At 38.1% G+C, this 19068-nt stretch overlaps 1 protein-coding gene across 3 annotated transcripts in view; it reads left to right on the forward strand.

The window, feature by feature from the left end:
* The window catches only part of EXOC4 (exocyst complex component 4), an 816004-nt gene that overhangs the window by 358425 nt on the left and 438511 nt on the right, over positions 1-19068 (forward strand). The gene's annotated exons all lie outside the window — the stretch shown is intronic.

Raw genomic sequence — 19068 nt, forward strand, 5'->3', positions numbered from 1 at the left:
GTGTATGTGCATTTTTTTTCTGAGAAGGTCCGTAGTTCAGTCCAGATTCTGAGAGGCTTTTGTGACCTCACCACGGTAGAGTCATCACTGTGTTCCTGCTTCTCTGAAAGATGATTCACCAGCCAATTATTTAGAGGTAGAATCTTCAAGAAATAAAAGATTTGGTGTTAATACTTTCCTTCTTGTAGAGATACAGCTTTCATTGAGATTCATGTCATAGGGCAAAGATGCCTTCCCCTAGGCGGAATCACCTGGCTGTATTATATAAATACGTATATAATAAACATTTTACAGTCTTTAGATCTCACCGGATCTCCCCCCAACCCCTCTCCCTCTCTCTCTGTCTCACACGCATGTGCATACACACACACACACATATTTTGTATTCTCTTATTATGCTTTCCATTCTTTTCACATTTTAAAATTTAGAAATAATTTATTGTTAGTTTTATAAACAATAAGAAAATAAATTTTGAAAAAAGTCTTATTTATGGAAGTTGTCTTATTACTTTATTGTCACACCTCGTTAAATAATATTGAATTTCTGTCAGAATTTAATGTGTACTATCAATTCACTTTGGTTATTTTGAGTACGCCTGCATTTTCACTTATGTAATAAACTTAAAAGTGTTCTAGGACTCTTAGTGTTAGCTTTAGGTTGGGAGAACTCTGAAATGCTTAGAAGAAGTAGAGTGGCTTATAGATGTAGGAACATTTGTTTTTCTGGAAAAGAGAAGATGAAGGATGTCCAAGTTGTTTATCTACTTTCTCAATTAAATAAAAAGCAGGGTCATCTGGTAAGAGTGAGGGAGAAAGTAGTGGGTTGAAGGGTTTGAGAGTGGGGAAGGGTTGATATGATTGTTGTGGACAGGGGGAGATGAATTATCCAGAAAAAAAATGTAGTTGACTTGCTAAGCAGTGTTGAAGGGCCCATTTTTGTTAGCCAATATACCTCATTTGGTGTCTCTCCGTGGCAGTGGTTGGTGAAAACCCAGAGATGGCAGGTAATCAGGCTTCTCCATGGTTGGCTTTTATCAGCCTGGTTTTATGAAAAGACAGAAGATTGATTGAGTGATGGCATTAGCAAGAGTGGTCCTTGTATTATGCATCATGAGATCTTGGTTGAATAAGGAGGAAAGTGAAAGATTATAAAAGGTGATGAAATGGGAGAAAGATAAAGGGCCTCTAGATTGGAAGTCGTGATGGAGTTAAAGAATGTGTGAGCAGAGTGAGAAATTTATAGTTAGAGCTGTAATAGATGGTGATGAGTCTGGGTGGGGACTGAGGGAGTGGGCAGCTGTTGCAGGGGGGCTTCTCCAGAAGCAGATACTGAGACAGAGTCAAAGGTGCAAGATATCTTATGGGAGTCATCGCCTGTGAAAGTGTCTGGGGCGGAATTAGGATTTAGCGGAGAGAAAAGTGAAACTGGAGGCTCCTCAGAGCCTCAGCCAACACAGCAGGGATCGACGGGGTGAATTTTGCCCCTGAGAGTTGTCTTGCCTTGAGCTGAAATAGCTGGGATTTTATATTCTTGCTTAGCTCGGTCACTGGATGTGGGCGTCCAGAGGAGAGGCTCCGAAATGGCAGACCTGAGGTAGCTGACAGCTGGAGCCTGTCTGCTCGATAGTGACATCTGTGTCCACCGCAGTGGCTGAGGGAGAATGAAGGAGGTCATTGGAGATGAGAGTGTCACACTTCTCAGTGGCCCCTGTTTTTGATGGGCTGTGAATGTGAATGTTGAGATGATCATCCTGTATATTGGAAGAACTTCAGGGAAGAAGTAGATCATGAATCATGAGCCAAAATTCTTAAATGGTAGCGAAAGAAGATAGGGTAGTGTGACCCAGCACAGTGGGATGGGCCCCGAAGTGTCAGAATTTTTTTTTTAATTTTTTTTTTTGGCTGTGTTGGGTCTTTGTTGCTGCACGTGGGCTTCCTCTGGTTGCGGCGAGCAGGGGCTACTCTTCGTTGCAGTGCACGGGCTTCTCATTGCGGTGGCTTCTCTTGTTGTGGAGCATGGGCTGTAGGCACGTGGTCTTCAGTAGTTGTGGCACACGGGCTCAGTAGTTGTGGCACACGGGCTCAGTAGTTGTGGCTCACGGGCTCTAGAGCGCAGGCTCAGTAGTTGTGGCGCACGGGCTTATTTGCTCCGTGGCATGTGGGATCTTCCTGGATGAGGGATTGAACCCATGTCCCCTGCATTGGGAGGCGGATTCCCAACCACAGTGCCACCAGGGAAGTCCCAGAAGTGTCAGAAGTTTTAAGAAGTTATTATTCAAGTGCTGGAGGTGCAGTGGTCTGGAAGCTGATTTGGGGGACCACACAGTCTAGAGCACCAATTCTCCTGCCTGTGAGAGAGGAAATAACCAACACTTCAGAGACCTGTGAAGAAATGGTGTTCATGGTAGAAGACCAGGGGTAACAGTGAGGAGTTTTGGAGATTGGAGAAAAGTAGGATCTGAATCAGGAGCAAGGGAATTCAGAATATTAGGAGGAGAGTAGGCGGGTAATAGACAGTTACTGTCGAAGGAGATTGATGAATGACGTAGGAATGAGGGGTGCGGGAGGCTGTGGGCGGGTGGCCAGAGGTTTTGTCGCCCTTAGCTTGGTTGATGGTGGTCCCAGGAGCTGCAGACTCTGTGTGCTGCTTGGCAGAGAGAATTGAAGGAGACTTCAATTTGCTTTGGAGAAGATATAAGAGGCAATTTGAAGCAAGACTATGTCAGGATAAAAATTAAGGAGAGGGTTGTGTTAGAGATTAATCTGGGTTTTAAAAACCATGATCTTCTTATATTTGCATTAAATCACATCAGTCTCCAGCTCCAAATCTTTAACAGCTTCACATTATGCTTAGAATTTAAAAAACTCTCTTTTCCTTAGCATGACCTACCAGGCCCTGTGTGATCTGACTCTGCCTCCTTCTCCCTCTGTGTTACTCTTCTTCCTCACTAGCCTTCTGACACTGGGCTCAGTGCTCTCAGTGCCTTGCATGTGCTGAGCTCTTGCCTCAGGGCCTTTGCACGTGCTCTTCCCGCTGCTTAGAACACTCCTTCCCTTGCTCTTTACAGACCAGCTCCTACTCATCTTTCAGGCTTTATGTAAATGTCACTCCATCTGACCTTGAAGTAAATTAGCCCCTAATAGATATTATAGAGATCATTGACATATTATAGGTATCATGGTCTCTCCTGCCACTCTGTTCCAACCTCATAACATAGAAGACAATTGGTAATTACATATTTATTTGTGTGGTAGCTTAATGTCTATCTGATAACCCCATGGTTAAATCCATAAGGGCATGGGCTATATACCTTTTTTGATCACTCTTTTTTCGCAGCACCTACCACAGTGCCTGGCATGCAGCAGGCTTTCTACTAATTGTTGACGGGTGAATGTTTGTTGCATCCCTACAATGTTATGCAGTCTTTAATAATCATGTTCTTGAAGAATATTTAATGACATGGGAAAATACTGAGGCTAGAAAGTTAGGAGAAAGCTGGCTCAGACATTTATATATACATGGTTTCAATTTTTTATATGTATGCTTCAGTTGTGTGCTTGTGTGAGTGTGTCATTTTAGTAGGCATTCCTTGTGTAGTATCGTCCTCAGATTTATATCACTATGGCCAGATTTCAGCAACTTACTTTTTTATAGGCTTATAGTTGCTGGTATATAGAAATATGTGCCTTCTACTGACTAAATTCATTGCTTAAATTAATTCATATTTTATTTTACTTTCGTTTTGCATGCTGGGGAAGGGCTTCCTCGGAAGGAAGTAGTTGAGTGAAGGCCTGACGGAGCTAAGGGAGAGTGAGCTATATAGATCTGGGAAGAGTGTTGCCCGGTGGAAGGAACAGGATGGACAGAGGCCCTGAGGAAGACGCATATGTGGTGTGTTCACAAACAGTAAGACGGGCCGTGTGACTGGAGCAGACTGGGACATGGAAGGAATAGTAGGAGACGAACCCAGAAAAGTGCAGGGGCAGATAGTAGAGAGTCTTCTGCGTCATTGTAAGGAATTGGGCTTTTACTTCAAATGAGATAGGAAGCATTCTAGAGAGAGGAGTAACTGGATTGACCTTGTATTTTAACAGGATCATCCTGGCTTGAATGTTGAGAATCTCCTGAAAGGGGGCAAGGATGGAGGCAAGGAGACCAGTTAGGAGACCAGTAATCAGGAGAGAGATGGTGGTGGCTTAGTCTAAAGTAGTAGCAGTGAGGGAGGTGAGAAGTGCTGGGACTCATTGTTTCGAAGGACGAACGGCCAGGATTGGCTGATGGATTGGATGAGAGGCGTGAACAAAATAGAAGAGAGAAGATGACTCCAGGGTTTTTGACATGAGCAGCCAAAGGTTGATGATACTCTTACTATTGCCAGGACCTCATCTGGTACCTGTACATGGTTGGTACTTAATAAATACTTGTTGAATGGATTTGAATTTAATCCACCTCCAATTTTTTCTGTTCTAGTCTCTCTTTAGTTCTCTATTGCTGGAGTGGTGCTTGACTGTTGAGATAAAAAAATGTTTACACTGAAGCTGTGTCCGTGGACCATACTTTTCTAGACCTAAGTTGCTTTGTCTCATGTCTTCAGAGCTTTTTTGTTAGTAACCTCTGCCTCTCTGCTCCCTCCTGAGGGACAAGTCATTCTTTTGTGCATTGACAAGTCATTCTTTTGTGCATTTTATTTTAATAAAAGCCTTGTCTATATTTTAGACTTCTGAAAAACAACATTTAAAAAGCAGATTCACCAGTCTTTAAAGAAATACCAAAGAAAAGTACTTTTCCAAGAAGAGGTTGTAGCAATAATTTTATATGATGTATTTAGAAAATGTTGATAGTAGGTCCTTTGTTATGTGATTGAGTCACTATTTTTGATCAGCCAAATGGAGTATTTATTGAATACCAATATTAGGAGTTCTATATTACGTGTTATCTTTGCCAATCTGTTTTCTCGTATTATTAATAACATGCTACTTTACAGAGGAACAATATCATATTTTCTCTGCCAAACAACTGCAACTTCACATATCTTCCCTGAGTTTTATTATGTTTCTGTAAATTGGTTTACAAACTCAACAGCAATAGTTGTTTCTTTTTGGAATGCTAGTTTTTCATTCTTTTGGTGTATTTTATAATATCTTTGTCTCTAACTTTTGGTGTATTCTTTTTTATAACCCAGTCATAACATGAGCTTCTTGGTGTCATGAACTATGTCTTTTAGTTAGGTTTATATCACCATGAGCTCACTCCTACGCACAAAAATGCTGTAATTCCTGTTATAGCTTGAATTCAATTAAAAGTGTTTTCCTGTTAAATATGTTTCCATCAGAATTGCTTTTCTGAAAACCGTTGATTATAGTGATTAAAGTTCTGATACCTGCTTTGGGGTGAAAAATTGAGAAAGGTTTTAGGTTAAAATTGCACAGACATGCCATGAATTTTGCCCATTTTATTTCTCTGCATTGGGGAATTCTTGTGGTAATCAAGGCAGAATCTAAGAAGCTTCCTATAAAAGAAAAAGAGCATAAGATAGTCATAATTAGATGGTATAAAAATGTCAGCCCAAAATGATACTAATTATTTTTTCCTGAAGCATGACTAATATCCTAAAGCAAAAATACAGTTCATTTTCATTTAGAATTATTGCATATGATACCTCAGTGATTATAATAATTGGCATAAGTTTCTACTTGATAAAGGTATGCATGTTATACAGTATCATAAAATGTAAAAAAACCAATGCGTAGAATATGTTGTAAAGGAAATTTTATAATCTAGAAAATAAAAATTCATAGATGGAAGGGTTTTTTCAAGACAAAACTATGTGGTTCATTCTCCTTATTTTATTGATGAGAAATAGAAAGCTCAGAGAGGTTAAGCAACTTACTGCCATATAATTACTTGATATCAAAGTTGGAAAGAGAACTTCATTCTCCTTATCTGATCTTATAATTTACTATATCAAATTGCATTTTATTATATGTTGTTATATTTCTCTATATAAAGTTAACTGGTAACATTTAAGGCCGGAGCTATATTTATTGTTTTTATTCTGTTTTTGTTCTTCTTGTATTACTTGTAATTTTTATCTTAGGATAACTATGAAAATTGATTAAAAACAAACAGCCAGGAGCTAGGGATATCTGAATAGACTCCAAAAGTACTTTCTCTGGAGTAACTGAATTCAGAGGGGAAGTTATTTGCAGACTGTTCTGTAAAGAGTAGATTGTGTGGAGACTTCTCTTTCTAGCAGTATGACTGGTACCTTCCCTGAACTTCCCATGAAAAAATTTTAAATGTTGGATAAAACACTTAGAAGGTGTTAAGTTGCTTTGATGAGCTGGCAAGAAAGTTAGGATAATTGAAGCAAAAAAAATAAAAGGACTGCAGAGAGATAATAGAGAAAGTACTATCAAGGTTAGTTTTCACTCTGAGGGTATTCGCCAAACCCAAGTGAACTTGCAAGGCACAGAAGAGAAACAAAACCCAGAACTTACCCAACTCAGGGAATCTAGTAGAACATACCCCCAAACTCCACCTAGAGTACATGGGTCATCTAGAAATACCATCCCTTTCCCATAATCTCTCCACCTCCTATAAAGGACTGAAAGAAAGTTCGTTACATTGGCATAGGCTGAAGGGAGGGAAAATTGCTAGAGAAACCAGTTTTGTTGCTAAAATATACATCCTCTGGGTGATGTGAGAAAATTTCAAAGTGAGAAGTTAGTTTAAAATGGGTTCCACACACCATTGTAAGGCAATTATACTCCAATAAAGATGTTAAATAAAATAAAATAAAATAAAATAAAATGGGTTCCAGGTTGGTAGTTCCCTTGGGTAAACTAGTAGAAGCTATCACTAATGTTTTCTAGTGGAACATACCTTCTAACCAGGCCTCAGAGAATTGCTCAGGGTAAATTTCTAAGGGAATGATCTTATGAAACATACACACACACACACAATACACAACATATACAGGAAAAAAAGATCGGAACAAGATTCAGCAGAGTTGAGAGCCAAAAAGAATCAGATCAGCAAAGACTTCCAGTATTGCAATTATGAGACACATAATACAGGCTTATCTCACAATATTACTTTAATTAATAACTTTTTGCCATAATAGGCTCCTGCTTTTTAGATCTTTTTCTTGCCGTATTGCAGTATCTGTATGTTTTTAATAGCTGCATCATACATATTCCAGTAATAGATATCTATGTCTGTAAATGTTTGTATCAATTATATATATGCATATTTGTGTGTATCTTTGTAATCAGTTCTCTATTTTGCATTTTAAGTGATTTTTTTTTAAGCTTAATATAGTGTTCTGTGATAAACATCCTTGTTTGTCAAATCTTAAGTTTACCCATGATATTATTTTCTATTGAGCCTAGGAGGAAATTCCTAGAAATTTTGGGATCAAGTAGTGTGTAAAATATTAACACTTAGGGTATGTGCTTTTCAACAATCACAACTGATCAAATGGAAAATTTAAAATTTGAGAATAAGTCCAAGATATGTTTGCCAGAAAAATGTGGAGCAAATATGATTGTAAAAATTCACTACAAGTTCACGTCTTTTTGGTGGTTGGCTGACATTGAACTTACTGCATTTAATGAAGGACAGAGGTCAAGATTTCAAACATAACAGGCTCATTTTTAAAAATAATCATCATTATTTCAGTTGTAGATGAACATGAGGACTGTATTTCATTTTTTAATCAATCTCGTATTCTATTATGGTAAAAAAGTATATTGGACATTGAGACCTGCAAGGAATGGAGAGTCTAAATAGGTTGTAAAACACTGATTGTTTTTTATCAATTATTGGCTGAACATTGGGTGTGCACAGTCCTATATTGTGCTCTATTTATACAGCAACAGACAAAAAACATGACTCTGCCAGCTCTAATTCTGAGTGTTGATCATGTCACTGCTCATGTTTAGCTGACGTGGAAGACCAGTTTTGATTCCGTGAGAATATTGCAAGAATTGTTGCCTGGAGTGCCTGGAAGGTTGACTATTGCTGATTAAACCTAAACAGTGATTGGTAAAGTGATTTGAAGCCACCTGTGCTTCAGTAATCCAGATGCTTCCAGTGAGCCATGAAATAATGTTGTTTCTGTTTGGATGCCAGCACTGATTATCCTTGTCAGTGAGCTAAATGCTACCATGTTTTGCCACTTGTATTTTGACCCTTAATTTGTATTTGAAGAGACCTTTATCTCTCTTACTTCTCAAAGTCATTTGGGGTTATTATTCTTTGTACCTGTCACATCAAGCCCTTCAGAATAATTCCTTTCCAACTTTGGGAGTACTTAGATTTAAGCATATCTCTGAGTGTGAAGACAATGACAGCATTTAACAATAGCATTTCTTCCAAATGAACTATTTCTGCGCTAAGCATTTCCAGTGGCCTGGACTCCACCGTAGGCCATTTCACAGGCAAAATAAGGTTGATGGTCTCAGTGTGTTTTCAGCTTGATGCTTATTCGCACCATAAATCTACCACTCAGCTGACAAGACATCATCAGAAGGCTCCTGACTGGTCAGACATACGTGTTAGGTCAGCACTGAGATGGGCTCATCTGATTAGAGAACCTCACTGCATTCTGTCGTCCTTCGTATCACTTGCTTTATTTTAACAAGGACGACTGAGCAAACAGTAGAATTTTCTGCAACCTGAAACTTGAGTGAGGAGAGAAACCTTATAGTCTGTTTTAATCGTGGGTGATGAACCAGCACAGACACTTAGTTGAAACAGTACAGATAGTACAGATAGTTACCCAGCTGTACCAATGCCCAAATGCTTCTGTCCTAGCCACCACCTGTGACACCTGGTAATGCTTCCTTAATGATGGAAACAGACAGGGCCACCCCTACAGGAGTCAGGGGGCAGGGTCTAGGGCTGGTGGGAGAGGGTTCTTCTGGAGAACAAGATACTTATACTTCCTCTGTGTGCTGACCATTGCAGCACCCCATCCCCCCCACGTTCAGATTTTATTTTAAATAATTAGTTATTTAAAAATAGTAATGAGCATTAGGGCATAGACTTTTTGGAAAACAGTCTGCTAGTTCCTCAAAATGTTAAACATCGATTTAGCATATGACCCAGCAGTGCAAATTCTAGGTATATACGGAAGAGGAAACATATGTCCACACAAAACTTATACATGGGTGTTCATAGTAGCATTGTTCATAATAGCCAAAAGGTGGAACTACCCAAATGTTTTATCACCTGGTAAATAGATAAGTGTGGTGTATACATACATTGGAATTTTATTCAGCCATAAAAAGAAATGAAGTACTATACTGATAAATGCTACAACATGGATGAACTTTGAAAACATTATGCTAGGAAACCAGGCACACGATAAGTAAGGTTGCAGACTCCAGCTTACATATATGAGAATCTCTGAGCTAGATATGCCCAACTAGCCACTAAAATAAATTTAATAGATTGAAGATAATTAAAACTAGGGCATCTGTTAAAGAGTGGAAAGAGAAAAAAGGATCAATGCAGTCTCCTGATGTAGCCTTAAAATAAAGTGAGTTGGAGGATAGTGTCACTAAGGTAGGAATGCTCCTCAACAGTGGTCAGAGTTCCCTTGTGCCTTACTGATCAACCATTTAAAAATCTGCATGCAGTGACTTTGGGTCCTTTGGTAATTGGTCATACTTCACGCTATGCTCTTCACAGAGCATGCCATCTCAGACTCCATTACAGAAACTGTCAGTACTGTTACTAACGGAACTTTTTTTGACTTATGCTCATGAAGAGCTCCAGGTGAACATTTTACAGATAGCTCAGGATGAGCTATTATTAACCTTAAAAATTGTTGCTTCATTTCTCTTTGTTTCTTGTCATCCCATCCTCCAAAACCTCTTCTCATTCGTTAGGAAGATAATTAAGGAACTGTTTTTTTTTTTTTTTTTTTTCCTTCTCTTTTTTAAACCAAGAGATCACCCCCAAAATAATAGATTGTTATAAATTTCACTTGTTACTTAGGAGCTAGAATGTATTCAGTTCTTGAACTACAAGATACGATTTTTATTTCTTTTTAAGAATTATTCATGGTCTTTAACCGGAAATGTAGGAGAGATTGTCTTACTTGAAACAAAACTCAGATGAGTTATTTGCTTCCTAGCAGCCTGCTCACGTTGAAATTTCCAAAAAATAAGATACTGCACGTGCACATACTCTACTGTTCTTTATGCTTCAAGACACATGCGGTTTGTCCTTCTCACAATGATCCATCACTGGGCAGTCCCTAATTTAGATGGTCTTTCCCTACATTATACCTTATACCTATGAGTGACTCTAGGGAGAACGAAAAGGAACTTCCCTTTTCCCTCTGGGCTCAGATCCGTGGGATTTCCTTTCTTTCTTTCGTTACTCAGTCTTACCCCGACTCCCAAACTTTGCTGCTGCCTAATTCTTTAACTACCAAACATCAAACTTAACGGCCCCCCACATTCACCACCCCATTTCTAATTCAGGGGAGGGCTTCCTGTGTTTGTGACCGCAGGGAAAGTGAGGACAGAAACAATTCTCAGTATGTCCCTCTCTATGGCCTCCTGTTCCTTTCAAATCTCTCCCTCTCACTTCAGCCTCGAATGTCCTTTGACCTTATAGAGACCCTCAAGTGTCTGCTTCCACCATATTCTTTATTCAAGTTTCTTTCAAACTTCCTTTCTTTTCTTATCAAGCCTTGACCCATCTGTGGTTAATCACCTGAATTGTTTTTCTTACCAGAACCTTCAACTCTTTTTTTCCCATTGCCTTCTCACACATCCAGCTGGTAAATCCTTAACTCTGGCTCTCAAAGTCTCTCTTCTCCACACTTATTTCTGCTCTAGAATGTTCCATATTATATGCTGTTGCTGTAAATTCCAGTTTTTTCATCTCACCTGGGCCCTCAGCAGTATAGGATTATCAAGGACTCCTTCATCAATATTTTTTTCCTCCCATTCCTTTCAAAGATTAGCTCATTTCAGCCCCACTCACCTTAAGCCTCCACCCCACTAAGGAAATTGAGCATGAATTTACTCATCAGGAACTCCTAATTCTTTGCTTTTTCATGCCACCCTAAGAGACCCATTTTGTATAATAAAAGTACTCTGACAATGTCCAGGAGAGCGTTTTGTTTATTTGATTGTTTTGGTTTGGTTTTGGATTTGATGAGTGTAGAATGTTGAGCAAGAGACATGGTTTTTCTTGTTCAAAGGGTTGGTAAGTTTCAACTCCTAACAACTGTTGTGGCTGCTTAGAACACCGAAGGATTCTGGTTCGGTTGTCAATGACTGACAATGCTTATGACAGGGAATAATGGTATCTTGAGTGATGCATGTCATCCCTATTTTATTATAATTTTTGAGTACCAAAAGAACCCACCGGCATCATTTGCTTTTCTCACAGGGTTTGCCATGTTCATATTAAGTTATGGGTTCATATTAAGTTATTAGCCCAAAATTCATGCTTCAGTATTTTGAAGAATTACAGAGGACATTATTAGAGACAAGAGTATGGTATAATTGCAGTTTGCTAAGAGAATGAAACTTAAATGTTCTTACAAAAAATATGAAGCTATGGCTGTGTTACTTTGGATGGGGAGGAATCCTTTCACAGTGGGTATGTGTATCAAACTATCACAATGTAAACTTAAAATATCTTAGAGTTTTGTTAATTATTATACCTCAATAAAGCTGAAAAGAAAAAGAAATACAGACAAGGTTTTATGTTAAAAGAAAAAATTAACTAAATTTACATACTAGAACTGCTTATTTTATTGTGAGACCTTTGAGACTTTTCAAAACATTTTTTTGTGATGATAGTATCATTGTATTTTGTCTATTTTTTAAATTTTTATTTTATAGTGGAGTATAGTTGACAATGTTGTGTTAGTTTCCAGTGTACAGGAAAGTGATTCAGTTATACGTATACATGTATCTATTCTTTTTCAAATTCCATTCCCATTTAGGTTATTACAGACTATTGAGCAGAGTTCCCTGTGCTCTCCTTGTTGGTAATCTATTTTAAATACAGCAGTGTGTACATGTCAATCCCAAACTTCCAATCATTTTTCCTCATCTTTCCTTTTTCCTGTTACTAAAGTAAAAAACCGTAAAACACTGTATGGGCCTCAAAAGAATAGACATGTAGAACCGACCTGTAGTAACAGTAAAAGAAGAAGCAAAGAAGGGCTATTCGATTTTTTTACTTAAAAGGAGAAACAGAAAAAAAATCAGCTTATATCAGTGTTTTAGGTATTAATACAGGCAGACTATCCAAGTTCCCTCCCTGAAGGTCCCAACCCTTGTTTTTCTACCTTCATGTTCCTGGACCTCCAAGGAGTCCTCACCAGTAGACTGGGTTTAGAGGGACCCTTATATCCTCTACTGGCAAGTCTGGAGAAAGGGGGAAAAGTAGAATTCTGCTTCTTGCTGCTGGGACTGTATTAGAAAGTGTTATTTTTGGCCTCAGTTGGACCATTAAATGTGTTTCCTCCAGAAACATTCTCTGCATGAGGGTTTTATCCATAGAATGTTGTTTTTCTTAAGCTTCACTTACATTTTTGGTCAAAGAGGCTTTGTGTGCCTTGACTTGGATAACCAACCGTGGTATTTAGTGATGATTACATGGAAAGTGCATTTTACGTGTCAAACCACGGTAAAATCAGGGCTTAACTGCTCCCTATTTTAGAAATTTCCTCTATCACCCATCATCTACATCATTTGATTCAACCTATGAATTTCTTGGGACCATAAAATGATATTAAGCACATTGTAGTATATACAGTTGGGAAAAAATTGTTTGAATACTGAACCTACCATGTGTGGGACCTTGAGCAAGACACATCCCCCTAAGCCCCTCACGAGTCTCCATTTCCTCATCTGTGTTAGGTAATAATATTACAGGGATATTATTAGGATTAAGTGAATACAAACACCAGTTTCCTAATCAATGTTTAATAAATATCAGTCCCCTTCCCCCCTCTTAACCTTCTTCTTACTCCCCGTGTAATACTTCACACCTGTCTTAATTATACAACATTAGGCTATCCAGGAATAAAATATAATTGAGCATTGAAATATAGGCAAGTCATTTACTTATAGTGGGAATAACTAATTTGTTTCTATTTGGAAGATTGTCTTCTACAAATAATATCTTAATCAATATACATTTTCAGCACTTTATTGAAACATGGATTCCTCAGTGAGCAAACTCTATGCAAAATACAACTGCTTGGTCCTGTGTGGTTTGTACTTAGAATTCATTGGTCTAAAAGAGATATTCTTTATCATTTTCTGTTTGTTCATTTGCTTATTCATGTATTTAAAAATTTTTTTTATTATTTTTTTAAACATCTTTATTGGAGTACAGTTGCCTTACAATGGTGTGTTAGTTTCTGCTTTATAACAAAGTGATTCAGCTGTACATATACATGTATCCCCGTATCTCTTCCCTCTTGCGCTTCCCTCCCACCCTCCCTATCCCACCCTGCTAGGTGGTCACAAAGCACCGAGCTGATCTCCCTGGGCTATGCGGCTGCTTCCCACTAGGTATCTATTTTACGTTTGGTAGTATATATAAGTCCATGCCACTCTCTCACTTCGTCCCAGCTTCGTGTATTTTTTTAAGAAGTATAGTTGATTTACAATATTGTGTTAGTTGTAGGCATATAGCAAAGTGATTCAGTTATATACATATGTATTCAGATTATTTTCCATTATAGGTTATTATAATATATTGAATATAGTTCCCTGTGCTATCCATGCTTATTCATATATTTATTTAATAAACATTTGCCAAGTGCTTATTATGTGCCAGAAATTATTCTAGGCACAAGAGTTATATCTATGAACAACAGTATGTGAAAATTATTGTTGATAATAATTATACACTAGGTAAGAGTTGAGTCCAAAAGATGATCCTTTCCTCAAAGGGGCTTGTTGCCTGGATTTTCTTCCCAGATCCAATAGCAGTAGAATATCATCACCAACCCTGATTTGCTTGACTTGTCTGTAACAGTAAGTCATTTGAGGGTAAGAATAAGTATTTTGTCTTTGTTTTCTTCTTCTTTTTTTTTTTTTAAATTTATTTATTTTTATTTATTTATTTTTAGTTTCATTGGCTCTTTGTTGCTGCGCACGGGCTTTCTCTAGTTGCAGCGAGCAGGGGCTACTCTTTGTTGTGGTGCATGGGGTTCTCATTGTGGCAGCTTCTCTTGTTGTGGAACACGGGCTCTAGGTGCGCGGGCTTCAGTAGTTGTGGCACGCGGGCTCTAGAGCGCAGGATCAGTAGTTGTGGCGCACAGGCTTAGTTGCTCTATGGCATGCGAGATCTTCCTGGACCAGGGCTCGAACCCATGTCCCCTGCATTGGCAGGCGGATTTTTAACCACCTCACCACCAGGGAAGTCCAATTTCGTTTCTTTTTATGGCTGAGTAATATTCCATTGTATATATGTGCCACATCTTCTTTATCCATTCATCTGTCAATGGACACTTAGGTTGCTTCCATGTTCTGGCTGTTGTAAATAGTGCTGCAGTGAACACTGCGGTACATGACTCTTTGAATTATGGTTTTCCACATAAAAAAGAACCACAGTGAAGGTGAACTTTTTTTTTTGATTAAAGTATAAATAATTTACAATGTTGTGTTAGTTTGAAGTGTACAACAAAGTGATTCAGTTATATATATATATTCTTTTTCAGATTCTTTTCTATTATAGGTATTACAAGCTGAGTATAGTCCCTTGTGCTATTACAGTAGGTCCTTGCTGTTTACCTATTTTATACATAGTAATGTGTATCTGTTAATCCCACACTCCTAATTTATACTCCATTTAATTATACTCCACTTTAATTATACTCCATTAAAGATGTTAAAAAAAAAAGAAAAGTTTACCTTCACTGTGGTTCTTTTTTATGTGGAAAGGCCAACTTTACATCCAGAACACATTAAAAATGTCAGATGAGGCATACTGCTTTCTGTGGTTCAACAAAAGTGGCCATCAAATTCTATACTATTTTCATCTAAGCTCTTGGCACAGAGCATGCATAATTTTAACATCTATACATTTAATATTGATTACTTTTAACTGAAAAATTAAGAGAAAGACTAATTTCCTGTTGTCAGGCTCCAAGTATTCTCAGCAATTTTTTAAAATTTCACTGCAATTCTGTTGACCCTAAAATAAGACAAAAGTGTTTTAATTGGTCTCACTAATGATATTGACTAGTATGATGTTGCCTAAAGTAGCAAGGATAACATTTTTTGAATTTGAACCTTTTGTTTTTTCAGTTTATGTTCTAATGATATGTGTGTGTGTGTGTGTGTGTGTGTGTGTGTGATCATTTAAATCCTTAACTGCTTGGTAATTCTAAAGGGAAAAGTAGACAGTCATTTATTTGAGATGTACCATGCGTCAAATTCTGTACTGAATGCCCTTGAGTACGTTATCTTACCTAAACATCACCACAAGTCTCTGAAAGAGTTTATTGCAATCTGTGTTTTATAAATGGGAAAGTTGAGACTCAGAGAATTTAAATATTTTTATCATAGTTATACTACTAATAAGTAGAGTTCCGGGATCGGACACAAATCTCTTTCATTCTTCCCACTGTACGGTATGTAGTCCTCTCAGGGAGAACATTCCTTTCCATTTCTTTCTGAGACTTTGGGTTTTTTTGTGTGTTTTATTAACATGACTATGTTCATTATAAACTACATCAAATTCTAGCTGGGAAGAATCAAGGAATATGTAAGTTTAGGAGCTAATGACTTATAAGTAAATAAATTCTAAAAGAAGGGTCTAGCCTGTGCGCACTAAGATGCTGTCATCCCCGCAGTCACTGGGTGGCCCTGGTGCCTTTTGCCAGTCACCTGAGGGAGCCCATCAGCCATTGTCCTCCTTGTTAGGACCAGGAAGTATGACTGGGGCATTTTGTCCCCTCCTTTCTGCACAATATATATTCTACTTGTAACATGGCTGTCAGTTCCCCTTTCTTTCCAGCCATCCATCATCATTCAGCATTTTCTCTGGTGCCTGACACCTGGCCTGGGACAGCAGGGATTAGACTGAGAGCATAATGAATGAAGGGGAGGGACATGCACCGGCCCATCCCCTGCTCTTCTCAGGACTGAGCAACGTGTTCCCTAAGAACATTCACGACGGCAGCTCCCAGATTACTTGATTAAAGGAAGGCGTGTGAGGAGGGGCGAGTTTTGTTTCTCATGCAGAATATTGAAAAGCTAGAATAAACCTCAGAGGATGGAGACTCGCAGACCATGCAGTCTTTGGCCATGACCTTTACTTGTGGTCCTGACAGCTTTATTTTCAGGACTATTTTCACTGGGTTGGTGCTGTTTATTAGTAATTTAGTAAGCTAGATTTGGACTTGTAGTCTGTGAAGAGGAAATCACATCAAATGCAGTGTTGATGGCACTTGGTAACGGGCTTGGAAAAGCATACAGGGTTCCTGTAGATGGAATTTTGGTTGCAGGTTGAGGTAGGGAGGGGAATTTTTCTTTCTTTTCTTTTTTTTTTTAACAAGTCTGCCCAATCTTTACTTTTTAATTAGTTTAACCCTACTGTGTGAATCGGTAATAGCCTTTATGTAGCTAACACGGATTTAGAACAAATGAAACTATTAGTTTCTAGCTTGATGCATTGTCATCATGCCTTTATTTTCACAGCCAAATCTTCCTCCCACTGACATTTCTAGTGGCTGTTGTGCCTTATTTTTGGTATTGCATCTTTATTTTTTGTTATCTGTGTTCCCCATATGATTGTCGTCAACAAAAGTTGATAAAGCACATCTACTAGCTGTAAGCCTTTAGGGATACAGAGAGCATTGCTGACATTTGTTAGGTTCTTGGCAGTTCACCAAGGACTTGCACATATAGTTTCTCATCTAATTCTAATAACATTCTACTGAGTTAGGTCATCGTTTCTTCCTTCATTCATTCACCAAATATATATTTTTTATAAGTACTTTCTGGGATGTTACATTCCAAGTGGGGAAAAGGTTACATAAGAACTAGAAAACAAGTGACAGTAACAGAAGAGACCTATGTTAAGGTTATATGGTTTATTTTATAAAGTCACTGTTAATGGAGTTTTGGACATTGGGAGAGGGGCACTTGACAGTTTAGGTCTAGACCTGGGCCCTAAAGGAATGGTAGGAGGGGAGAGGTCTCCCCAGATAGAGCCCAGTGTGGACCAAGGCATTGAGGTGGTCATGCATACAGTGTGTTCAGTGTGCATGAAGATGCTAGTTTGGAGCTGGGGTAATCAGGCCTGTATTTAATTATTGAGTATCTAAAATCAGAAAACTTCAGGATTTTTAGAAACTATTAGAGATCATGCAGTCCAACTCATATTTGTCCTTTAAAGATATGCTCATATTGAGTAGATTAGTGCATTATTTTTTGTGTGTAGATTTATATATTTTGTAGGAAGTCATTTATGTTGTTCCTGGAGTGCAGAATATAACCTGATTTCTTCGACACATGTGCACGTTTCCTTGGTGATTCAATTCTGACTCGATTTTACGATCTTAGAAAGAGAAGTGTTAGTGAAGAAGATATTTTTATTCTTTATTTTTTGTTTGTTTGTAACCATGCCATGTGACCTTTTGCGGAAGATTTTTATTAAAGGAGTAGTGCCTGTTGTAGTGTTGATGCTCTCCTTTTGCTTTTCTTTTAACTGAGCAAAATCACTGACTTAGCAGAACACTGACATCTCCAATGCAAATATAATAATACAAGAGGATTTTTTTCCAAGTGAGAACAAACAGCTCATGATTTTGAATCTAGAGCTGTACATGCCATTACAGTCTCTGTTTTTCTTAAGAAAAGCCATCCTTTGATTAGTTGGTGGAAACAACTGATCCAAATGGGATTTGTCTAGACTCTGATGCCTCTGGGAAGTCTTGATGATCCAGGCTATGGATTTCCAAAGCTTCACATGTTTTTATCAGTCAATTTCCAAGATACCTCAGAGACCATTAAGGCAGATAATATATCAGGTGAGATTTATGTTTGGTATCATGCAGAGAACTATAATTAAAAAGAAACTTTAAGTTAGCAAAAATAAATGCAGTATTGTAAGTGTAGATTGTTAGGGTTTTGAGAAAGTCTATTAAATAGCATCTACCTTTCCTGTCAGGGTTCTGACACTATTATGAAATAATATAAGTAAGTAAATGGAAGATGAAATACCACTTTTATGTTGATATAAGCTAGACTGAAAGATGTAGCCTAAGAGAGTTAAGAGAGCCAAATGAGTTTGCTGACTGAACATCAAAATTAGACAAATTTACTTACTCACTTATAGAAGGTACTGGACCACTTTATCCTTCTCTGACAAGGTAGGACCTTCACTGCTAAACTTAGTGAGACAACGCTGACTTTGTACAGGCATTCTGGTTTCTAAAGTGGAATAAGGGGATTGCTGAGCTCTGCATGCCCAGCTTTTTCTTCTCAATTTACCAAAGGAGTTAGTTCACTTCCCTTGAGTGGGTAAAAGATGGACAGAGGCCAGGGATTACTTTAATTGAGCTTCATCCTAATGCATAGAAACATGAAGTGGGGGTGGGGGAACATTTCTCCCAACACCCCAGGATGTACATTTGTCACGTTCTAAACTCTGAAGTTAGAATATATCTTAAATCAGTGACATCTTAATGGCTATCGACCGGAAGATAGTCATAATGAGTTGTTTTTGCCTCAGTACTTGTGAGCTGAGCGGTTATTCTTCACATCATGACCCTTCAGTATTTCAATTAGTGAACCTCTTAAGGACCATTTGATGAAAGAGTATTAATCTTGGTTGCTGTAAGTACACCTTCTCTCTAAACCTTCTAATAGTATCAAGAACATGTCAACATTAAACCTTGCAGAATTGGTATCAGCAGCTTGGAGTAAAATACTGGCTGTACTCCTTCAAGAAATCCACTTAGTGAAACTGTTTAGAAAACAAAGATAGTGACCACTCTGAGCCATTCAGAAGAGCTGGACTCTGAATATTGAATAGTTTTAAGAATACCTTAACCAACTCAC

The sequence above is a fragment of the Balaenoptera borealis genome (assembly GCF_965194805.1).
Source record: "Balaenoptera borealis genome assembly, chromosome: 7".
Classification (NCBI taxonomy): Eukaryota; Metazoa; Chordata; class Mammalia; order Artiodactyla; family Balaenopteridae; genus Balaenoptera; species Balaenoptera borealis.